Consider the following 13,281-nt stretch of genomic DNA (forward strand, 5'->3'; position numbering starts at 1 on the left):
AAGGGCTAGAGTGAAAAATCTACGATTTTTTCGAAAATGCAAGCCCCCCCCCCTTTGAGCACCTATTACCTACTTCTCTAGAAACTCCTCCGAGGAAACGCAAATTCATTTCCTCAGCTGTTGTGAGCTAATTTTTCGATGGAGGGGAGGGGGAATTTTCTAAATTTTTTCGATATTGGACTTGCAAAATTTTGTGAAGTCCTTTAAAAAAGGTCAGAAAGAGTCAGAATTTTTATCGCAGCTTTTGAAAAAATGCAAGATTTTGACAGTGCTTTTTGGAAACTTCTGACCAAAAAGAAACAATACTTGAGGTGGATTTTTCGGAAGTAGATGAGACTGTTTGACAAATTTTACCGAAAAAAAAATAAAAATAAAAATAAAAACAAAGCAGTAGGTAAGAATTTGAAATTTTTGGGAAAAACGAAAAAATTTCAGTCAATTTTTAGGCAAAAAGCAATGCTTTCAAAAATGTTATCAAAAAACAAACTTTTTCGAACTTTTTTCTAAAGAATAATACCTTTTTGAGATATTTTGGTGAAACACGAGAGTTTTTGTGAATTTTCGGCAAAAACCAAGATTTCGACAACACCAGAAAAACAAATGGCTTTTTTGCAAATTCTGAGAAGAAAGTGAGCCTTTAAATTTTTTTTTTCAAATACCTACAATTGTGAATTCGAGTAAGTTTTGGCAAAAAACCGTGACTTTTCAACAGTTTTGTCTAAAAAGGCAGAACTCTTTTTTACATAGGCCAAAAACAACTGTTCTTCAATTAGAGCAGAGAGCACTGCTCGCACTTGGGATTATTCACTACTCTCGATCTGTCCAAATTAATACCCTCGCTCCAGTAATTAAGAAAACAGGCGAAATCCGGTTTTGCTTTGCTGCTGATGAGCTCAATAAATTCCTTCAGAGTATCCTAACTGAACCAGCCATGATGGAAAATGTTATTTTCAGTGGTTCGTCTGATAGGTTATTTTGCACCCCAGACTTTACCTCAGGATTCTGGCAGTTAGAGCTTGATGGAGAATCCAAACCTTATACAGCTTTCATTGTAAATGGCCAAGTATACGAGTTTAACAGACTCCCATATGGATTAAAAATATCCAACAGCGAGTTTGTTCATATGATCAACAAAGTCTTCTCCAACACCCGCTAATTAGACATGTATCTTTCTAGGAATCACATACATCATACATGTGTGATTACCTATGCTATGATCTTTACTTGTTGTAGATTCTTAGGGTAAATGTGCCTAAGTTTGAGCGCTTCCTAAGATTGCGCAGTAACAATTTCTCAGAACCAGTGAGAGTTACAACATTGATACCACCTTTACTTGAAAGAAGAATCAAAATGACCATACATGACGCTTTTTGGTGATGGTAGCACGAAGTGTTGCCAAATGACAAGCGAAAAACTTTTTTTTCAAATTTTTTTATAACTTTTCCAATAAAAGTCGCACGCGACCATTTTTATGGAAATGGCAGTAGAGATCTAAATAAGCTATTTTTAGATTCGTCATTGACTGGGGATTATAACAAGCACATATTTAAAGTATTTTCTGCTTTAATTAGGTTTCAATTTTTCAATTTTTTAAAAAAACACCCCTGTGGCTAAGATTGTGATTTTTATTTTTTGCTACTTTTCTAGAATAATAATGATACTTTTCAAAATTTTTATTAAGAATTCAATTTATTTGAATGAAATGACACCTTCTATATGTGTATCGAGTTTACTCCTTGTCAAAAGGTAGGGAAAAATGGGTGTAATGCTGGAAATACCAGATATGAGCGCATTTCCAGTGTGGTTCACTCAGAAGTTTCAAATGCACGTTCTTGTGAGACATTTTGTTTGCTTTCATCATTAATTAAACAATATTGATGAATTTCTATGTTTTTCACTGGTGCACAATCTTGGGAAGGTGAATGCGCAATCTTAGGAAGGCATATTCCTAAGTTTGCGCACTTGACTTTTTTTGGTTTTTGGTCAAAATATCAAAAACTAAATCGATTAAAAATTTTATTTCTGGCGCAAATCATAGCCAAATGTTTGAAGAACCTTCTGTACAAATTTCAATATTCTAGCTCCTTTTCATAAAAAGTAGTGACTGTTTAAAAATTAGGTGCGCAAACTTAGGCACATTTACCCTACAAATAAATTTAGTTAAGTGATCTCACAAATATATTTATTTGTAGTTTGACACTCTTTGATGATGTATGAGGCGAGTTGGGATTACCCCAGTGTCCGTATTTGAGCTATCCAGGACCAGGCAATTATTCCCCGCTTAGGGAATAATTCTTGACAGTTGACACAGTCATCTTAGGAGAGAATGTCTGCCCTATTCCCTTCTATCAGTTATTCCAATCCCCCTTATAACAACTTTTTAGCATTTTTCAGCAAAAAAGTCAAGTCTATCTGAAATTTTCAGTAAAAAGTGAAAATTACTGGCAATTTTTTAAAAAGTAGGTCTTTTTAGCAATTAGGTATTTACAAGAAAGTGGGATTTTTTCGCAATGTTATGCGAAAAGAGATTTTAGAAATTTTATTAAAATAAAGTGATATAGGGCATACTGCCTCCATCGCCTAAAGGGGGATGATTTTGTGAACCCCTTAAACTGAAAAGTTTGAGAACGTGTTCTTTACAAAGGGTAAAATAGTTAGTAATTTGTCATCAATTAAATGACAGATTTATGATGACAAGTTAGGTCTTTGTATCAAGCTCACAACCGCGAGTCGATTATTTAAATAGGGAAAAATGCCGACAAAGATTTTAGCCTTTGGTCACATGACTATCTTAAAAAATTATATATACAAGTAGTCCGCGGCATTTTCCTCACTTAGTTCCGTTTCCTGCAGTAAGATGGTTCTTCGTCATCCTAGTAGTAAGTTTTTATTTGTTAACACCTCGCCTGTGAAATTTGTATAATTGATTTAGACAATCAATTGATCCGATGATCAATTGTATTGGAGTTCTTTTCGGTAGTTTGAGGTGTAACCAGTCACCTGTAAATTATGCGAAGTGTTACGTGAAATCTCGTTTAGTTAAGGTGCCATCAAAGTCCTTAGTATTAGTAGGACCCCAGATAGAGATGGTCAATGTGGACAGTTTTCAGGTAAATGTTAAAGCGCATTTATCATCAAGGTAATTGGCTTATTACTAATTATTGTTATAGGTAGGTCTGTGGAATCGGAGAATTCCATGCCTACCTAATTTTTATTAATGGTATTTTGCATGACTTCATCGTGTATTTTGTGTATAGGTTTCTTATTTTTCTACTCGTCAGCAGTCCCTAAATAGGCGGATTGCTATGAGGAAATTAATTAAGTGCACTCGGTACTAGTTATAAATTATGCATTTTACTTCCTTATGACGGATCGTAGTAGACATAGGCTACCGATAGGTAGAACCGAAGTCCTATGCACAAATACGTTATAATAAATTCTTTAAATTGTAATGTAGGTTGTCTTTATTTCAATGTTCGTTACATAGTTTTTGCATAGTTATGTCAGGTTATTGGTTAGATAGAGAGTCTTGAGCTATCCAGGCAAATAGGGAAATATTCACCCCTAAGGTGATATTTCTAGAACTCACTAGCATAGGAAAACAAATAATTCCTCCTCTCCCTCTACCCGAGGCGTCCAATCTAACCTATGTCAAAAGTTTTGGCAATTTCTGGCAGAAAAATAAGACTTTTGGAGCAATTTTATTTTTTGCAAAAAAAAAAAAAAGGAGACCGTTTTTAGTAACTTGTTGAATGAAATGAGATAATATCGACGTTTTTTATTTTATTCTTCTCAAAAAAATTTATATCAAAATTTGGTAATATTAAAATTGGAAAAAGTTTTTTAATTTGAATCAAGCCTTTCTCAAAACTTCTTTTTGCGTTTGATTTTTTATGAACTGGTCTAGAGGAATCGTTCTCGAATATCGATTGAAAATCAAAAAAAAAAAAAAAAAATCGAATTAGGTATTCTAAAAACATAGAGCGAATGGTGGACTTTCATAATTATGTTTTATGCCAATGCGAATTCAAAACATCTGCGTAACTCTCTATGTGGCAAAATGTTTTACTCGAATCAGAAAAGAAAGAAAGGAATACACGTAAATTCGTTATTCTTATTATATTATTGTCAAGATTAAGATGGTGAATAATGATATAAGTAATGAAACCAAATGTACCTACTTACTTAAAAAATTAAAAGGAAAAATTATTCATAGGTAAGTACTAAGTAGATAGTAATAATAAATTAGCAAAAGGTACCTAGATTAGGAAATAATGCCAAAAACACGACGAATCAAAGCAAAATAGGATAAATATTAAAACTCAAAACAAAACTAAATCGCCCAATCAATACCGTACCAACGAACATAAAAATAAAATTAACGAAAGCAGCGCTTTAGGAATAAACTAACTAAATAAGTAGGTACACATTAAACTAGTCAGCTGGTATCTATCGTTTATCAATGCACTTATTTTTGCTCTCAGAATTTCCACCTTTGTCACTACCTCCTCCAAGGAACGGTGGTAAAAACTTCTTCAAGTCCACGATGGGACCATTGCCTGACGCGCCGGAATCGCTGGATTCTTGCCCTTTGGAACCCTTGTCAGAATCCGATGTGCTGTTGCTGGAATCCTCTGAATTTACTTGGAAACTCAGCACCGCGAATATTACGAAAACCGTAAGCCCATATACATAAGCTAGTTTCATCTTGAAGTCGTTTTGCGACTTGGAATCACTACAAAGTCAGACTATAAAGCACACACAATGTACTTGACTCGTTCACCTACTTCGTATGTAAGTAGTATGTACTTCATTGTAGCTGCGAATTCTTATTTATACAGCGAGAAGTTGTGATAACGGTGCTGTCAAATTGTCGTTTCAATTTCAACTTTTGGACACAAAATTTCGTAATTTTTTATAATTTTCAACCTTTGAGAAACATCCGAGTCAAATTGTCTAGTTTTTCGTGGTGAAATTTTGTTGCTGACGTAAATTCTTCTATGTATTTAACGTTTTGATGAGAACTCCTGTCGCTTCAATTTCAAATTTTTAGACACAAAATTTCGTAAAGTTTTACGCCAAACATTCGTGTCAAATTTTCTAGTATTTTATGGTGAAATCTTGTTGCTGACGTAAATTCTTCTGCTTAACGTTTTGATGGAAATTTTCTATAGTACATAGAAAGTTGCGTCAATCCGAGCAGATCAAAGAACAAGTGCAAATTTTTCGAGAAATTAGCCTTTTTCACCTCAATTTTTTTCATATCTAAAACCAGCGAAACGATAAATTAAATGCTTCGAAATGGAAAATGTCATTTCAACGTTCACATGAAAAAATTTTTAAATCTCCACAAAATTTGGAATAAATAATTAATAGGGTGAAATGATGCCAAAGTTTTCGATTTTGATCGAATTTCATTTCGGAAGTTTAGGAAATTCTATCAATGTACAGAAATTGATGCTGTTTCCACGCAGCATCAGAATTTTTCAAAAGATAAAATTTCACAAGTGTACCTTTCGAATCTCGCACTTATCTATTTGAACGAAACCGAGCAAGTTCAAAAGAGTACATTTTATGCCTCGATATTAACCAAATAAACTGGCTCCTATTTGTCCAAAAAAACTACAAAGTTATCAAATCTATGCTAGGAATATGGTTCAAAACACTGCACTTTTCACAGTCGATAATATCAATAAACTTGAAAAGTCCAAAATCAAACGAACTCCTTCCTCTAGGATCATCTCGATCGATTCGAGCGCAATAACTAAGTTTCTTAAAACCTCTTCTTGAATTCAAATTTCAGAAACTGAATTACCGCGAAACTGTTCTTAAAAATTGAATTAGGTATAGGGTCATTCCACGTCAATTGGACCAAAAAAAGGTAGGTGGGTTCGGCGATTTTTTTGAAATTTTTCCTGTGGAAAGACCTTCCGAAGGGATGACCAATGACGCAATCGCAGCCCTGTAGCCCATTTTCAACGGCAGCCAGGGGTTGTCAAAGTTTTCAGTGAACCTAAAATATCACCCATTTCAGCAGTAGATTACTCGATAACCACGATTCCTCCAAAATGAAACTTTTTCCCATAGGTGAGGTTTTGAAAGGCTTTTTGGTGATATCATAAAAATCAGTGTTGCCACTTTTTTTCGTTCAAAAAATTAGCTCAAAAAGTTTCAAAACGTAGTTTTCATATCGTTCCGATTCTCAAAAATTCTGAAAAAAATATATTATGGACAACTGTTTATGCTGAACAACATATTGAAAAATTAGGATGGTAGGTAACTTGTCACAAAGTCGATTTAAAAAAATTTTAACTTTGCGAAAAAATGCGGTTTTTTGATTTAAAACATAAAAAAGAGTTTTGATTGGCAAAGTTGACCCATTTGACCTCCATTTTTACGCATCCGTTGAAAAAGTTGAAAAAACCCCTTCACTCGGTGAAATTAATACATCATCACAAAAAAATCAAAATTCGAAAAAAATTCAAAAAAAAAAACAAATTTTAATTATTTTGCTGTGAGTGTGATTTGTATAAGCTTTTTCATGAAATACCTCAGAAAGAGGTCAAAATAAGACAACTGAATAAATTTACACTTTTTTTGATGTTTGGAATTGAAAATTGAATTTTTTCTAATTTTGATTTTTTTGTGATGAGTTCATTTTATCGAGTGAAAGGGGCATTTCAACTTTTTCAACAGATACGAAAAAATAGGAGTCAAATTGGTCAACTTTACTAATCAAAACTTTTTTCCATGTTTTAAATCAAAAAATCGAATTTTTCTCAAACTTCAATTTTTTTTAAATTGACTTTGTGACAAGTTACCATCTCAATTTTTTAATGGTATGTTGTTCAGCATGAACAGTTGTCCAGAATATACTTTTTTCAGAATTTTAGAGATTCAGAACGATATGAAAACTACGTTTTGAAACTTATTGAGATAATTTTTTGTACAAAAAAAAAGTGGCAACACTGATTTTTATGATATCACCAAAAAGCCTTTCAAAACCTCTAACTATGGGGAAAAGTTCAATTTTGGTAGGTATCGCGGTTATCGAGTAATCCACTGCTGGAATGGATGATATTTTAGGTTCACTGAAAACTTTGACACCCCTGGCTGCCGTTAAAAATGGGCTAGAGGGCTCTGATTTGCGCTATTGGTCATCCCTTCGGAGGTCTTTCCACAAGAAAAATTTCAAAAAAATCGCCGAACCCACCTACCACTTCTTGGACCAATTGACGTGGAATGAGCCGGGAATTTCAAATTTCAAAAATCTTGTAGAGACTCCAGTAATTTTCAAAAAGTCGCTGGAGGCTCCGAAATGACTCAAACCTACCTGAAGTCATCTTCAGGGGGTGTCAAACTTGTAGTGCGGAGTAAATTTCGGCATTCCATCTCCGTTTTATGAAACTTTGGAGAAGTTTAATGTTTCAAAAATCTGCTGGAGGCTCCAGTAATTTTCTAAAAGTCGCTGGAGGCTCCAAAATCACTTGAAATCCACCTGCAGTTGACTTCGCAGCGTATTGAAATTAGTTTGCAGAGTAAATTTCTGCTTTCCATCTCCAGTTGATGAAATTTTGTGGAAATTTCGAGTTTCAAAAGTCTGCTGGAGGCTCCAGAACTGCTCAAAACGGGTTGAAACAGTTTCCAATCGATTTTCCTGGTCGAAAATAGGGTATATCCCAAATTTCAGCTTTCTTGGTCAATTTGGTAAAGTTTTGATTTTTTCCCACATTTTTGCCCTGAATTTGATTTTTCAAAATTCACCAAAAATCGAAAAACGCACTTTAGCACTTGAAATTCTGACAGATGATGAATTTTTGCCAGATCTTTCGATCTAATTTATCGTTTTGCTGGTTTTAGATATGAAAAAAATTGAGGTGAACAAGACTAATTTCTCGAAAAATTTGCACTTGTTCATTGATTGGCTCGAATTGACGCACCTTTCTACTATAGATAATTTCCATCAAAACGTTAAGCAGAAGAATTTACGTCAGCAACAAAATTTCACCATAGAAAACTATAAAAGGTTCACATAGAAAAATTGTTTAATCTCAACAAAATTTGGAATAAAATAGGGTGAAATAACGCCGAAGTTTTGGATTTTGATCGAATTTCATCTTGGAATTTCAAGGAAATTTTCGGTCAACGTACAGAAATTGGTGCTGTTTCCACGCAGCATCAGAATTTTTCAAAAGAAAAAATTTCACAAGGGCAATGTTTGAATCTCACACTCATTTATTTGAACGAAACCGAGCAAGATCAAAAGAGTAGGTTTTATGCCTGGGTAACCAAATTTTTGAAGTGCTAAATTTCATTTTTAGATTTATGACAAATTTTTAAAAAATGAAAAAAATATTCAGATTTAAAATATTGTAGGTACCAGTTGGCTTCGTAGTGTACCTATTGAAATTAGTTTGCAGATCAAACTTCGGTTTCCCAACTCCGTTTCATAAAATGTTGTGGGAATTTCAAGTTTCCAAAATCTGGTGGAGACTCCAGTAATTTTCAAAAAGTCACTGGAAGCTCCGAAATGACCTAACCTCACCTGAAGTCGTCTTCAGAGGGTGTCAAACTTGGAGTGCGGAGTAAATTTCGGCTTTCCATCTCCATTTGATGAAATTTTATGGGAATTTCGAGTTTCAAAAATCTACTGGAGGCTCCAGTAATTTTCAAAAAAGTCGCTAGAGGTTTCAAAACGATTTGAAATCCACCTGCAGTTGACTTCGTAGCGTATTGAAATTAGTTTGCAGACTAAATTTTTGCTTCCGGCCCAACTCCATTTCATAAAATGTTGTGGGAATTTCAAGTTTCAAAAATCTTGTGGAGACGCCAGCAAATTTCAAAAAGTCGCTGGAGACTTCGAAATGACTTAAACCCACCTGAAGTCATCTTCAGAGGGTGTCAAACTTGGAGTGCGGAGTAAATTTCGGCTTTCCATCTCCATTTGATGAAATTTTATGGGAATTTCGAGTTTCAAAAATCTGCTGGAGGCTCCAGCACTGCTCAAAACGGATTGAAACTGTTTCCAATCAATTTGGAATTTTGAAAATAGGGTGTATCCCAAAGTTCAGCTTCCTTAGTCAATTTGGTAAAATTTAATTTTTCCCTCATTTTTGGCCTAAATTTGATTTTCAAAAATTCACCAAAAATCGAAAAACGCACTTCAGCACTTGAAATTTCGATCTACGTTTGTACCGTTTAAAAAATTTCGTGCAAGTCCTATTTTGGAACGCAAAATCTGCGATTTCAGCTGACCTGTCAATCAAAGTGGCCGCCATTTTGTAAGTAGGCCACTTTTTTTTCGAGGACAAGGGCTATAAATGTTCCTTAGGACTCCCTTTTTAAGAACAAAATTTCCCCAGAGGATCGGCAGGGGGTGCAGGTGATCCTTATGGGGGCTCCCCGACTAAAAATTAAATAAAAAAGAAGTCGATGAAAACTTTGAAAATTCTTCAAAAATTTATAAGTTAGAATTCTTTCCAGACGACCTCACATCAATAAAAAAAGCACCCCCCCCCCCCTATCAAAAAATGTTGACGTGTCTCTGTATTTAATTCTTGCACTTCTCACCGATTGGGGAAAAAACGATTTTTACCAAATAATTTCCCAATTTTGCATCAGAATTACTCAGAACAGAATGAATGTCTCTACAAGTAACTCCTACTCCTCCTGAACAAACCTTCTCAGAATAGAAAAAAAAAAAACATCAGAAAATCGACAGACAGGAAATTTAAAAACAAAAGTGTAGAAAGAGCAAAACAATTTCAGTGCCTATCTACGCTAAAATGTTTTACTCGAGTAAGTAAAGAAATTAAAGGAATACACTATCGTTATTTTTATTGTATTGTTGCCAAGATTAGGAATAATGATACATGTAATTATAAAACCGAATGTACCAACTTAACTAAAAAATTGAAGGGAAGAATTATTCATAGGTATGTAGGTCTACTAAAATTAGCAACAGGTAGATTAGAAAAGAAAGCCATAAACAGGACGAATTAAAGTGAAATAAGATAAATATTAAGACCAGCCCTCTAGAAAACAAACCTACACGTAAGTAGGTTCACTTTGAATTTTGAATTAGCCAGCTGCTATCTATGTTCGTGGATCATAACAACGATTTTCGCTCTTAAAATTTTCACCTCCGTCACTTCCACCTTCTTCTTTATCCTCACCATCAATACATAAGCTGGTTTCATTTTGATATCGTTTTGATACTTTGAATCACTACAAAGTCAGAATAAAGCACACACAACCTAGGTACCTACTTGAGTCGTTTACCCACTTTATATTATGTACGAGTATGTACTTACTCCATTAAAGCTATATATATAGCGAGAAAATGTGATAACGGTGCCGTCAACTTGTAGCTTAAATTTCAACGTCGGACACAAAATTTCATAAAATTTTGTAATTTCACTCTAGAATTCAACATTATATTGCGAAACATTCGAGTGACATTTTCTAGTTTTTCACGGTGAAATTTTGTTGCTGACGTAAATTCTACTGTCTAACGTTTTGATGGAAATTGCGACGAGATTGGCGATTGCGTGTCAATCCGAGCAAATCAAACAGAAGTCCAAATTTTTCGAGAAATTAGCTCTCTCTAAGTCTCCAACGCCCGGAAGAAGTTCAATAATCGATAAATTTCAACGGATAAAGTTGCACAGAACAATCAGATTGTGATATTTGAAAAAAAAAATGCATTTGAAATCATTCATTTTGTAGATTAGAGATTTTCTTCCTCAATTTTCTGCAAAACATTTTGTTGAATTCAAAAGCCAACTTGGTAAAGATGCAGACGGAATCAAAAAGCCAAATGAATAGAAAATTTCAAGTAATTTTTTTTTCGATTGTTCGTCTCAATTTTGTTCAATTGATGCGATTGCTGAATGGATGAGCAGGTGGAAAATTTTGGCGTTGTAGAATTTTCTTCCCCCCTTCTCCTCGTTGAATCAGGGAATGAATAAAATTCTCGTTTCATTCACACTTATGGTAAATTTTCAAGATGAAGATGGTTGAGAAAATATAATGAAACCGAATGTACACATTTGAAAAATTGAACAGAAAAAATATTTATTCTAAAATAAATGAGAGGTTTATTCGAGTAGATAGCTAAAAAGACAAAAAATTAAAGTGAAACTAGGATAACAATTAAGATTCATTTAATAATCAAATCAATAATAAAAATTACGGCGGATCGCTCAGAAAAAAAAACTGTATATTTTGTCCGAATTCAGCAGAGATCTTCATTTTGCTTTGAAAGTTACTCAGCCGATTTAGACAGCTGTTATCTACCAGCACCAGCACAAGGATTGCTGCTTTTAGGATCTTCGTCATCGCTACTCCTAGAATCTTCATCGTTGTCGTTTCCACCTTCATCTTCATCACTGCTGCCTTTATTACCTCCATTACCAGTATCACCAATTTCAAGGGCTGATTTCAGAAAATCGTAGAAATATTTGAAAAATTCTGTGGAGTTTGATGAACTCTGTCCAGCTCTGGAACCTTGATCAGGCGATTCTCCTGGGGAATCATCGCTTGACAATTTTTCACCCTGTGACTGAGTTTCAGACGATCCTTGATCTTTCGAGTCTCCGTTTTCAGATCCTTCTTTCAATTTACTGCTTCCTAATCCTTCGTCTAGTTTTGCATTTTGTGATTGGACTTCGGTATTCGAGGCAAATATCATCAAAACAACCACACCAAATATGAAAATAGTTTTCATTTTTATTCGATGTTGTATACTTATTTGTAAGTATCACGTACTAATAGGTAGTTACTTCAGAGTTATACAACCATTTTCAACGTTTTTCCCCTTCAGTTGTAGACAAAATGACGTTGACAATATTTCGACATCTAAAAATAGTCTTTATGCGTAGTGAGCATTATCATAATTTCCACGTGTGCGGGTTTTTTCCGACGAATTTCTACAAAAATGTACGACAACAGAGGTTCTGACAAATTAGATAGGTAATAATAAATACCTACACTATAAAAATTACCAAATTCTGAAATTTCCACTTGAATTTGAATAAAATTTTAAACATTGAATTCGACTTATAAAAACTCAAACTTTCAAAAAAAAAAGAAGTGTCTGATTTCTCTTTTCAACTTATTTGAAATTTTAAGCATTAACGACTTGAGTAAAAACAGCATACCCATAAATTAAGTCTTTCCTTTTGGGTTTTTCGCTCTTTCGCTACTCAACCTGTATCTGGAAAAATGACCTAGTCCCAAATGAATGCATTTCAGATCTTACGTCAATTTATGCTGTTGTCGTCAAAATTCAAGATCATTTTTAGGGTTTTCTACTAACAAGGGAACCTCTTGAGGCGTCACACTCCGATTCGAACGGGACCACGATTTTTGGAAAGAGCATGGTCTAAACCCCCAAAACCAAATTTTCAGCTGCACCAAGTTCATTTTTCGATTTTTGGCGAATTTTTGAAAATTCAAAGTTGACTGTTTTTGGCGATTTATGATTTTTTTCAAAAAAGTACGTACTTGATCAATAAAAATGGTCAAAATAAGTCCCAAAACTAATATTAATTACCCAAATCCAAATTTCACTATTTCCAGCCATTCTGGAGCCTCCAGTGCGATTTTTCAATTTCTCCAGAATTTTAAATTTGCTCCAGAAGGGGTGAATATGAAGTTGGGCAGCTAAAAATCGAGTTGTATATTACACTCGACCTGTTTAACGAGTTTATCCACATTAGATCCGATTTTGAGAGTGACACCTCAAAAGTGGCTTTTTGACCAGCTTTTTTCAAAATTAAAAAATCCAAAAAATCAAAAGTTTCCCGTTTGTGTGGAAATTTTTGAAATTCACGCGAACCGCTGTATTTTGTCCAAAACTAACCCCCCAAATCCAAATTTCACCATTTCCAGCCATTCTGGAGCCTCCAGCGCGATTTTTCAATTTCTCCAGAATTTTGAATTTGCTGTAGAAGGCGTGAATATGAAGTTGGGCAGCTAAAAATCGAGTTGTACATTACACTCGACCTGTTTAACGAGTTTATCCACATTTGAGCCGATTTTAAGAGTGACACCTCAAGAGTGGTTTTTTGGCCAGCTTTTTTCAAAATTAAAAAATCCAAAAAATCAAAAAATAACCGTTTGTGAGGAAATTTTTGAAATTTGCGCGAATTGCTGTATTTCTTCAAGAACTAACCCCCGGAGCGCAAATTCTACCATTTCCAGCTGTTTTGGAGCGACCGAGCGAGTGACACCTCAAAAAACCACTCTTGAGGTATCACTCTCAAAGTTGTCTGAAAT

The sequence above is a fragment of the Planococcus citri genome, chromosome 4 (genome assembly GCF_950023065.1).
Source record: "Planococcus citri chromosome 4, ihPlaCitr1.1, whole genome shotgun sequence".
NCBI classification, from domain to species: Eukaryota; Metazoa; Arthropoda; class Insecta; order Hemiptera; family Pseudococcidae; genus Planococcus; species Planococcus citri.